Here is a 12,566-nt window from a genome sequence, read left to right on the forward strand (position 1 = left end):
CTCATTGGATACGGACCATAAGGTGCCCGAGGCAGCAATAGACTCTAGGAGACAGGTCGGCTGAAGGACGATGTATTGAATATCGACGCAATTTGAGTGCCCCATCGTCATTAGCAGGCGCTGAACCTTTCAATTAACTATCAGTTATGCGTCGGACTCAAAAATGTAGAATCACAGGAGACGGAACATATGGTGACAAGTCGGCTGGAGGACGATGTATTGAATCTGGACGCAATTTGGGTGTTCCATCGTCATTAGGAGGCGCTGAACGTTACAATTAACTATCATTTTAGCCTCGGATTCGAAAATCTACTCTCAGGAGAAGGATCATATGGTGCCCGTGACAGCAATTTCCGCTTGGATACAAGTCGGCTGGAGGACGATGTATTGAATCTCTACGCAATTTGAGTGCTCCATCGTCATTAGGAGGCGCTGAACGTTTCAATTAACTATCAGTTATGCGTCAGATTCGAAAATCTAGACTCATAGGAGAACGACCATAACGTGCCCGAGGCTGCAATAAACCCTTGGAGACAAGTCGGCCGGCGGACGACGTATCGAATCTCGACGCAACTTGAGTGCTCCATCGTCATTAGGAGGCGCTGAACGTTTCAATTATCTATCAGTTATGCGTCGGATTCGAAAATCTAGACTCACAGGAGAACGACCATAAGGTGCCAGAGACAGTAATAGATCCTTGGAGACAAGTCGGCTGGAGGCCGATGGATTTAATCTCGACGCAATTTGAGTGTCCCATCATCATTAGAACTCGCATATGGTTACATCTCACTATCAGTTTTGCGTCGGAATCGAAAATCTAGACTCACAGGAGACGGACCATGTGGTGCCTGAGGCAGCGATATCCCCTTGGAGACAAGTCGGCTGGAGGACGATGTATTGAAACTCGACGCAAGTTGAGTGTTCCATCGTCATTAGGAGGCCGTGAACGTTACAATTAACTATCATTTTTGCGTCTGATTCGAAGATCTAGACTAACAGGAGACGGACCACATGGAGCCCGAGGCAGCAATAACCCCTCGTAGACAACTAGGCTGGAGGACGACGTATTGACTCTCGACGTAATTTGAGTGTTCCATCGTCATTAGGAGGCGCTGAACGTTTCAATTAACTATCATTTTAGCGTCGGATTCGAAAATCTACTCTCAGCAGAAGATTCATTGGTGCCCGAGACAGCAATATCCGCTTGGATACAAGTCGGCTGGAGGACGATGTATTGAATCTCGACGCAATTTGAGTGTTTCATCGTCATTAGGAGGCCCTTAATGTCACAATTAACCATCAGTTTCGCGTCAGATTCAAAAATCTAGACTCACAGGAGACGGACCATACGGAGCCCGAGGCAGCAATATCCCCTTGGAGACAAATCGGCTGGAGGACGATGTATTGAATCTCGACGCAATTTGAGTGTTCCATCATCATTAGGAGGCCCTGATCGTTACATCTCACTATCATTTTTGTGTCGGAGTCGAAGGTCTAGACTCACAGGAGACGGACCATAATGTGCCGGAGGCAGCAATATCCCCTTGGAGGCACGTCGGCTGGAGGACGATGTATTGACTATAGACGCAATTTGAGTGCTCCATCGTCATTAGGAGGATCTGAACGTTAGAATTAACTATCAGTTTTGCGTAGGATTCGAAAATGTAGAATCAACGGAGACGGACCATGTGGTGCCCGAGGCAGCGATATCCCCTTGGAGACAAGTCGGCTGGAGGACGATGTATTGAATCTCGACGCAATTTGAGTGTTCCATCGCCATTAGGAGGCCCTGAACGTTACAATTGACCATCATTTTTGCGTCGAATTCGAAAATCTAGACACACCGGAGACGGAGCATATGGTGCTCGAGGCAGCAATACCCATTGGAGACAAGTCGGCTGGTGGACGATGTATTGAATGTCGACGGAATTTGAGTGTTCCATCGTCATTAGGAAGCCCTGAACGTTACAATTAACATTCAGTATCGCGTCGGATTCGCAAATCTAGACTCACAGGAGAACGACCATAAGATGCCCGAGGCAACAATCCACCCTTGGAGGCAAGTCGGCTGGTCGCCTATGTATTGAATCTCGACGCAATTTGAGTGTTCCATCGTCATTAGGAGGCCGTGAACGTTACAATTAACAATCATTTTAGCGTCGGATTCGAAAATCTGCTCTCAGGAGAAGGATCATATAGTGCCCGAGACAGCAATATCCCCTTGGATACAAGTCGGCTGGAGGCCGATGTATTGAATGTCGACGCAATTTGAGTGTTCCATCGTCATTAGGAGGCCGTGAACGTTACAATTAACTATCATTTTTGCGACGGATTCGTAAATCTAGACTAACAGGAGATGGACCACATGGAGCCCGAGGCAACAATATCCCCTTTGATACAAGTCGGCTGGAGGACGATGTATTGAATCTCGACGCAATTTGAGTGTTCCAACGTCATTAGGAGGCCCTGAACGTTACAATTAACAATCAGTTTTGCGTCGGATTCGAAAATTTAGACTCACAGGAGAACTACCATAGGGTGCCCGAGGCAGCAATAGACCCTTGGAGACAAGTCGGCTGAGGGATGATGTATTTAATATCGACGCAATTTGAGTGTTCCATCGTCATTAGGAGGCCCTAAACGTTACAATGAACTATCAGTTTTTGGTCGGATTCGAAAATCTAGACTCATTGGAGACGGACCATAAGGTGCCCGAGGCAGCAATATCCCCTTGGAGACCAGTCCGCTGGAGGACGATATGTTGAATCGCGACGAAGTTTGAGCGCTCCATCGTCACTAGGAGGCCCTGAACGTTACAATTAACTATCAGTTTTGCGTCGGATTCGAAAATGTAGAATCAACGGAGACGCATCATGTGGTGCCCGTGGCAGCTACATCCCCTTGGAGACAAGTCGGCTGGTGGACGATGTATTGAAACTGGTCGCAATTTGAGTGTTCCATCGTCATTAGGATGTCCTGAACGTTACAATTAACTATCAGTTATGCGTCGGATTCGAAAATCTAGACTCACAGGAGAACGACCACAAGGTGCCTGAGGCAGCAATATACTCTTGGAGACAGGTCGGCTGAAGGACGATGTATTGAATATCGACGCAATTTGAGTGCTCCATCGTCATTAGGAGGCGCTGAACGTTTCAATTAACTATCAGTTATGCGTTGGATTCGAAAATCTAGACTCACAGGAGACGGACCATATGGTGCCCGAGGCAGCAATATCCCCTTGGAGACAAATCGGCTTTAGGACGATGTATTGGATCTCGACGCAATTTGAGTGTTCCATCGTCATTAGGATTCCCTGAACGTTACAATTAACTATCATTATAGCGTCGGATTCGAAAATCTACTCTCAGGAGATGGATCATATGGTGCCCGAGACAGCAATATCCCCTTGGATACAAGTCGGCTGGAGGCCGATGTATTGAATCTCGACGCAAGTTGAGTGTTCCATCGTCATTAGGAGGCCGTGAACGTTACAATTAACTATCATTATTGCGTCTGGTTCGAAAATCTAGACTAACAGGTGACGGACCACATGGAGCAGGAGACAGCAATAACCCCTTGTAGACAACTAGGCTGGGAGACGACGTATTGACTCTTGACGCAATTTGAGTGTTACATTGTCATTAGGAGGCGCTGAACGTTACAATTAACTATCAGTTTTGCGTCGGATTCGAAAATCTAGACTCACAGGAGAACTACCATAAGGTGCCCGAGGCTGCAATTTCCCCTTATATACAAGTCGGCTGGAGGACGATGTATTCAATCTCGACGCAATTTGAGTGTTCCAACGTCATTAGGTGGCCCTGAACGTTACAATTAACAATCAGTTATGCGTCGGATTCGAAAATGTAGACTCACAGGAGAACGACCATAAGGTGCCTGAGGCAGCAATAGACTCTTGGAGACAGGTCGGCTGAAGGGCGATGTATTGAATATCGACGCAATTTGAGTGCTCCATCGTCATTAGGAGGCGCTGAACGTTTCAATTAACTATCAGTTAAGCGTCGGATTCGAAAATCTAGAATCACAGGAGACGGAACATATGGTGACAGAGGCAGCAATATCCCCTTGGAGACAAGTCGGCTGGAGGACGATGTATTGAATCTCTACACAATTTGAGTGCTCCATCGTCATTAGGAGGCGCTGAACGTTTCAATTAACTATCAGTTATGCGTCGGATTCGAAAATCTAGACTCATAGGAGAACGACCATAACGTGCCCGAGGCAGCAATAAACCCTTGGAGACAAGTCGGCCGGCGGACGATGTATCGAATCTGGACGCAATTTGAGTGCTCCATCGTCATTAGGAGGCGCTGAACGTTTCAATTATCTATCAGTTATGCGTCGGATTCGAAAATCTAGACTCACAGGAGAACGACCATAAGGTGCCAGAGACAGCAATAGACCCTTGGAGACAAGTCGGCTGGAGGCCGATGGATTTAATCTCGACGCAATTTGAGTGTTCCATCATCATTAGAAGTCGCATATGGTTACATCTCACTATCATTTTTGCGTCGGAATCGAAAATCTAGACACACAGGAGACGGACCATGTGGTGCCTGAGGCAGTAATATCCCCTTGGAGGCACGTCGGCTGGAGGACGATGTATTGAACCTCGACGCAATTTGAGTGTTCCATCGTCATTAGGAGGCCCTGAGCGTTACAATTAACTATCAGTTTTGCGTCGGTTTCGAAAATCTAGACTCACAGGAGAACGATCATAAGGTGCCCCAGGCAGCAATAGACCCATGGAGACAAGTCGGCTGGAGGACGATATATTGGATCGCGACGCAATTTGAGTGTTCCATCGTAATTAGGAGTCCCTGAATGTTACATTTAACAATCAGTTTTTCGTCGGATTCGAAAATCTAGACTCATAGGAGACGGACCATAAGGTGCCCGAAGCAGTAATAGACTCTATGAGACGGGTCGGCTGAAGGACGATGTATTGAATATCGACGCAATTTGAGTGCTCCATCGTCATAAGCAGGCGCTGTACCTTTCAATTAACTATCAGTTATGCGTCGGATTCGAAAATCTAGAATCACAGGAGACGGACCATAAGGTGGCCGAGGCAGCAATATTCCCATGGAGACAAGTCGGCTGGAGGACGATGTATTGAAACTCGACGCAAGTTGAGTGTTCCTTCGTCATTAGGAGGCCGTGAACGTTAGAATTAACTATCATTCTTGCGTCTGATTCGAAGATCTAGACTAACAGGAGACGGACCATAATGTGCCGGAGGCAGCAATATCCCCTTGGAGGCACGTCGGCTGGAGGACGATGTTTTGAACCTCGACGCAATTTGAGTGTTCGATCATCATTAAGAGACGCTGATCGTTACATCTCACTATTATTTTTGCGTCGGAATCGATAATCTAGAATCACAGGAGACGGACCATATGGTGCCCGAGGAAGCTGTATCCCCTTGGAGGCACGTCGGCTGAAGGACGATGTATTGAATATAGACGCAATTTGAGTGTTCCATCGTCATTAGGTGGCCCTGAACGTTACAATTATGTATCAGTTTTGCGTCGGATTCTAAAATCTAGAGTCACAGGAGAACGACCATAAGGTGCCTGCGGCAGCAATAGACCCTTATAGACAAGTCGGCTGAATGACCATATGGAGCCCGGGGCAGCAAAATCCCCTTGGAGACAAGTCCCCTGGAGGCCGCTGTGTTGAATCACGACGCAATTTGAGTGTTCCATCGTCATTAGGTGGCGCTGAATGTTACAATTAACTATCAGTTTCGCGTCCGATTCGAAAATCTAGACTCACAGGATAAGGACCATATGGTGCCCGAGGCAGCAATATCACCTTGCAGAAAAGCCGGCTGGAGGGCGATGTATTGAATCTCGACTCAATTTGAGTGTTCCATCATAATTAGGAGGCGCTGATCGTTACATCTCACTATCATTTTTGCGTCGGAATCGAAAATTTAGGCTCACAGGAGACGGACCATATGGTGCCCGAGGCAGCAATAAACCCTTGGAGGCAAGTCGGCTGGAGGCCGATGTATTGAATCTCTACGCAAGTTGAGTGTTCCATCGTCATTAGGAGGCCGTGAACGTTACAATTAACTATCATTTTTGCGTCTGATTCGAAAACCTAGACTAACAGGAGACGGACCACATTGAGCCCGAGGCAGCAATAACCCCTTGAAGACAACTAGGCTGGAGGGCGACGTATTGACTCTCGACGCAATTTGAATGTTCAAACGTCATTAGGAGGCGCTGAACGTTTCAAGTAACTATCATTTTAGCGTCGGATTCGAAAATATACTCTCAGGAGAAGGATCATATGGTGCCCGATACAGCAATATCCCTTTGGATACAAGTCGGCTGAAGGACGATGTACTGAATCTCGACGCAATTTGAGTGTTCCATCGTCATTAGGAGGCCCTGAACGTTACAACTAACTACAATTTTAGCGTCGGATTCGAAAATCTACTCTCAGGAGTTGGATCATATGGTGCCCGAAACAGCAAATTCCCCTTGGATACAAGTCGGCTGGAGGACGATGTATTCAATCTCGACGCAATTTGAGTGTTCCAACGTCATTAGGTGGCCCTGAACGTTACAATTAACAATCAGTTATGCGTCGGATTCGAAAATCTAGACTCACAGGAGAACGACCATAAGGTGCCTGAGGCAGCAATAGACTCTTGGAGACTGGTCGGCTGAAGGGCGATGTATTGAATATCGACGCAATTTGAGTGCTCCATCGTCATTAGGAGGCGCTGATCGTTTCAATTAACTATCAGTTAAGCGTCGGATTCGAAAATCTAGAATCACAGGAGACGGACCATATGGTGACAGAGGCAGCAATATCCCCTTGGAGACAAGTCGGCTGGAGGGCGATGTATTGAATCTCGACTCAATTTGAGTGTTCCATCATAATTAGGAGGCGTTGATCGTTACATCTCACTATCATTTTTGCGTCGGAATCGAAAATCTAGACACACAGGAGACGGACCATGTGGTGCCTGAGGCAGTAATATCCCCTTGGAGGCACGTCGGCTGGAGGACGATGTATTGAACCTCGACGCAATTTGAGTGTTCCATCGTAATTAGGAGTCCCTGATTGTTACATTTAACAATCAGTTTTTCGTCGGATTTGAAAATCTAGACTCATAGGAGACGGAACATAAGGTGCCCGAGGCAGTAATAGACTCTATGAGACAGGTCGGCTGAAGGACGATGTATTGAATATCGACGCAATTTGAGTGCTCCATCGTCATAAGCAGGCGCTGTACCTTTCAATTAACTATCAGTTATGCGTCGGATTCGAAAATCTAGAACCACAGGAGACGGAACATAAGGTGCCCGAGAAGCAATATTCCCATGGAGACAAGTCGGCTGGAGGACGATGTATTGAAACTCGACGCAAGTTGAGTGTTCCTTCGTCATTAGGAGGCCGTGAACGTTACAATTAACTATCATTTTTGCGTCTGATTCGAAGATCTAGACTAACAGGAGACGGACCACATGGAGCCCGAGGCAGCAATAACCCCTTGTAGACAACTAGGCTGGAGGACGACGTATTGACTCTCGACGTAATTTGAGTGTTCCATCGTCATTAGGAGGCGCTGAACGTTTCAATTAACTATCATTTTAGCTTCGGATTCGAAAACCTACTCTCAGGAGAAGATTCATTGGTGCCCGAGACAGCAATATCCCCTTGGATACAAGTCGGCTGAAGGGCGATGTATTGAATCTCGACGCAATTTGAGTGTTTCATCGTCATTAGGAGGCCTTGAATGTCACAATTAACTATCAGTTTCGCGTCGGATTCAAAAATCTAGACTCACAGGAGACGGACCATACGAAGCCCGAGGCAGCAATATCCCCTTGGAGACAAATCGGCTGGAGGACGATGTATTGAATCTCGACGCAATTTGAGTGTTCCATCATCATTAGGAGGCGCTGATCGTTACATCTCACTATCATTTTTGCGTCGGAGTCGAAGGTCTAGACTCACAGGAGACGGACCATAATGTCCCGGAGACAGCAATATCCCCTTGGAGGCACGTCGGCTGGAGGACGATGTATTGAACCTCGACGCAATTTGAGTGTTCGATCATCATTAAGAGACGCTGATCGTTACATCTCACTATTATTTTTGCGTCGGAATCGATAATCTAGACTCACAGGAGACGGACCATATGGTGCCCGAGGAAGCTATATCCCCTTGGAGGCACGTCGGCTGAAGGACGATGTATTGAATATAGACGCAATTTGAGTGTTCCATCGTCATTAGGTGGCCCTGAACGTTACAATTTAGTATCAGTTTTGCGTCGGATTCTAAAATCTAGAGTCACAGGGAGAACGACCATAAGGTGCCTGCGGCAGCAATAGACCCTTATAGACAAGTCGGCTGCATGACCATATGGAGCCCGGGGCAGCAAAATCCCCTTGGAGACAAGTCGCCTGGAGGACGATGTATTGAATCTCGACGCAATTTGAGTGTTCGATCATCATTTAGAGACGCTGGTCGTTACATCTCACTATTATTTTTGCGTCGGAATCGATAATCTAGACTCACTGGAGACGGACCATATGGTGCCCGAGGCAGCTATTTCCCCTTGGAGGCACGTCGGCTGAAGGACGATGTATTGAATATAGACGCAATTTGAGTGCTCCATCGTCATTAGGAGGCGCTGAACGTTTCAATTAACTATCAGTTATGCGTCGGATTCGAAAATCTAGAATTACAGGAGACGGATCATATGGTGAACGAGGCAGCAGTATCCCCTGGGAGACAAGTCGGCTGGAGGACGATGTATTGAACCTCGACGCAATTTGAGTGTTCCATCGTCATTAGGAGGCCCTGAACGTTAGAATTAACTATCAGTTTTGCGTAGGATTCGAAAATGTAGAATTAACGGAGACGGACCATGTGGTGCCCGAGGCAGCGATATCCCCTTGGAGACAAGTCGGCTGGAGGACGATGTATTGAATCTCGACACAATTTGAGTGTTCCATCGCCATTAGGAGGCCCTGAACGTTACAATTAACTATCAGTTACGCGTCGGATTCGAAAATCTAGACTCTCAGGAGAACGACCATAAGGTGCCAGAGGCAGCAATAGACTATTGGAGACAGGTCTGCTGAAGGACGATGTAATGAATATAGACGCAATTTGAGTGCTCCATCGTCATTAGGATGCGCTGAACGTCGGATTCGAAAATCTAGAATCACAGGAGACGGACCATTTGGTGCCCGAGGCAGCAATATCCCCTTGGAGACAAGTCGGCTGGAGGAAGATGTATTGAATCTCCACGCAATTTGAGAGCTCCATGGTCATTAGGAGGCGCTGAACGTTTCACTTAACTATCAGTTATGCGTCGGATTCGAAAATATATACTCATAGGAGAACGACCATAAGGTGCCCGAGGCAGCAATAGACCCTTGGAGACAAGTCGGCCGGAGGACGATGTATTGAATCTCGACGCAGTTTGAGTGTTCCATCATCATTAAGAGGCGCTGATCGTTACATCTCACTATAATTTTTGCGTCTGAATCGATAATCTAGTATCACAGGAGACGGACCATATTGTGCCCGAAGCAGCAATATCCCCTTGGAGGCACGTCGGCTGGAGGACGATGTATTGAACCTCGACGCAATTCGAGTGTTCCATCGTCATTAGGTGGCCCTGAACGTTACAATTAACCATCATTTTTGCGTCGAATTCGAAAATCTAGACACACGGGAGAAGGACCATATGGTGCTCGAGGCAGCAATACCCCTTGGAGACAAGTCGCCTGGTGGACGATGTATTGAATGTCGACGGCATTTGAGTGTCCCATCGTCATTAGGAAGCCCTGAACGTTACAATTAACATTCAGTATCGTGTCGGATTCGAAAATCTAGACTCACAGGAGAACGACCATAAGGTGCCCGAGGCAGCAATCCACCCTTGGAGGCACGTCGGCTGGACGCCTATGTATTGAATGTCGACGCAATTTGAGTGTTCCATCGTCATTAAGAGGTCGTGAACGTTACAATTAACTATCATTTTTGCGTCTGATTCGAAAATCTAGGCTAACAGGAGACGGACCACATGGAGCCCGGGGCAGCAATAACCCCTTGTAGACAACTAGGCTGGAGGGCGATGTATTGAATCTCGACGCAATTTGAGTGTTCCTTCGTCATTAGGAGGCCCTGGGCGTTGCAAGTAAGTATCAGTTAAGCGTCGGATTCGAAAATCTAGCCTCACAGGAGAACGACCATGCGGTGCCCCAGGCAGCAATAGACACTTGGAGACAAGTCGGCTGGAGGCCACTGTGTTGAATCACGACGCAATTTGAGTGTTCCATCGTCATTAGGAGGCGCCGAATGTTACGATTAACTAAAAGTTTCGCGTCGGATTCCAAAATCTAGACTCACAGGATAAGGACCATATGGTGCCCGAGGCAGCAATATCACCTTGGAGACAAGTCGGCTGGAGGACGATGTATTGAATCTCGACTCAATTTGAGTGTTCCATCATCATTAGGAGGCCCTGATCGTTACATCTCACCATCATTTTTGCGGCGGAATCGAAAATCTAGACTCACAGGAGACGGACCAAATGATGCCCGAGGCTGCAATACCCCTTGGAGACAAGTCGGCTAGAGAACGATGTATTGAATCTCGACGCAATTTGAGTGTTCCATCGCCATTAGGAGGCCCGGAACGTTACAATTAAATATCAGTTTTGCGATGGATTCGAAAATCTAGACTCACAGGAGAACGATCATAAGCTGCTCCAGGCAGCAATAGACCCTTGGAGACAAGTCGGCTGAAGGACGATATATTGGATCGCGACGCAATTTGAGTCTTCCATCGTAATTAGGAGGCCCTGAATGTTACAATAAACAATCAGTTTTTCGTCGATTTCGAAAATCTAGACTCATTGGAGACGGACCATAAGGTGCCCGAAGCAGCAATAGACTCTAGGAGACAGGTCGGCTGAAGCACGATGTATTGAATATCGACGCAATTTGAGTGCTCCATCGTCATTAGCAGGCGCTGAACGTTTCAATTAACTATCAGTTATGCGTCGGATTCGAAAGTCTAGAATTACAGGAGACGGACCATATGGTGCCCGAGGCAGCAATATCCGCTTGGAGACAAGTCGGCTGGATGACGATGTATTGAGTCTCGACGCAATTTGAGTGCTCCATCGTCAGTAGGAGGCGCTGAACGTTTCAATTACCTATCAGTTATGCGTCGGATTCGAAAATGTAGACTCATAGGAGAACGACCATAAGGTGCCCGAGGCAGTAATAAACCCTTGGAGACAAGTCGGCTGGAGGCCGATGTATTGAATCTCGACGCAAGTTGAGTGATCCATCGACATTAGGAGGCCGTGAACGTTACAATTAACTATCATTTTTGCGTCTGATTCGAAAATCTAGGCTAACAGGAGACGGACCACATGGAGCCCGGGGCAGCAATAACCCTTTCTAGACAACTAGGCTGGAGGGCGACGTATTGATTCTCGGCGCAATTTGAGTGTTCCATCGTCATTTGGAGTCCTTGAACGTTACAATTAACTATCAGTTTTGCGTCGGATTCGAAATTCGAGACTCACAGGAGAACGACCGTCAGGTGCCCGAGGCAGCAATAGACAATTGGAGACAAGTCGGCTGGAGTACGATGTATTGGATCACGACGCAATTTGAATGTTCCATCGTCATTAGGAGGCCCTGAATGTTACAATTAACTATCATTATAGCGTCGGATTCGAAAATCTACTCTCAGGAGATGGATCATATGGTGCCCGAGACAGCAATATCCCCTTGGATACAAGTCGGCTGGAGGCCGATGTATTAAATCTCGACGTAAGTTGAGTGTTCCATCGTCATTAGGAGGCCGTGAACGTTACAATTAACTATCATTATTGCTTCTGGTTCGAAAATCTAGACTAACAGGTGACGGACCACATGGAGCACGAGGCAGCAATAACCCCTTGTAGACAACTAGGCTGGGAGACGACGTATTGACTCTCGACGCAATTTGAGTGTTGCATTGTCATTAGGAGGCGCTGAACGTTACAATTAACTATCATTATAGCGTCAGATTCGAAAATCTACTCTCAGGAGATGGATCATATGGTGCCCGAGACAGCAATATCCCTTTGGATACAAGTCGGCTGAAGGACGATGTATTGAATCTCGACGCAATTTGAGTGTTCCATCGTCATTAGGAGGCCCTGAACGTTACAATTAACTACAATTTTAGCGTCGGATTTGAAAATCTACTCTCAGGAGAAGGATCATATGGTGCCAGAGGCAGCAATAGACACTTGGAGACCAGTCCGCTGGAGGACGATATGTTGAAACGCGACGCAATTTGAGCGCTCCATCGTCATTAGGAGGCGCTGAACGTTACAATTAACTATAATTGTAGCGTCGGATTCGAAAATCTATTCTCAGGAGAAGGATCATATGGTGCCCGAGACAGCAATATCCCCTTGGATACAAGTCGGCTGTAGGACGATGTATCGAATCTCGACGCAATTTGAGTGTTCCAACGTTATTAGGATGCCCTGAACG

Source organism: Schistocerca americana, chromosome X (assembly GCF_021461395.2).
Source record: "Schistocerca americana isolate TAMUIC-IGC-003095 chromosome X, iqSchAmer2.1, whole genome shotgun sequence".
Classification (NCBI taxonomy): Eukaryota; Metazoa; Arthropoda; class Insecta; order Orthoptera; family Acrididae; genus Schistocerca; species Schistocerca americana.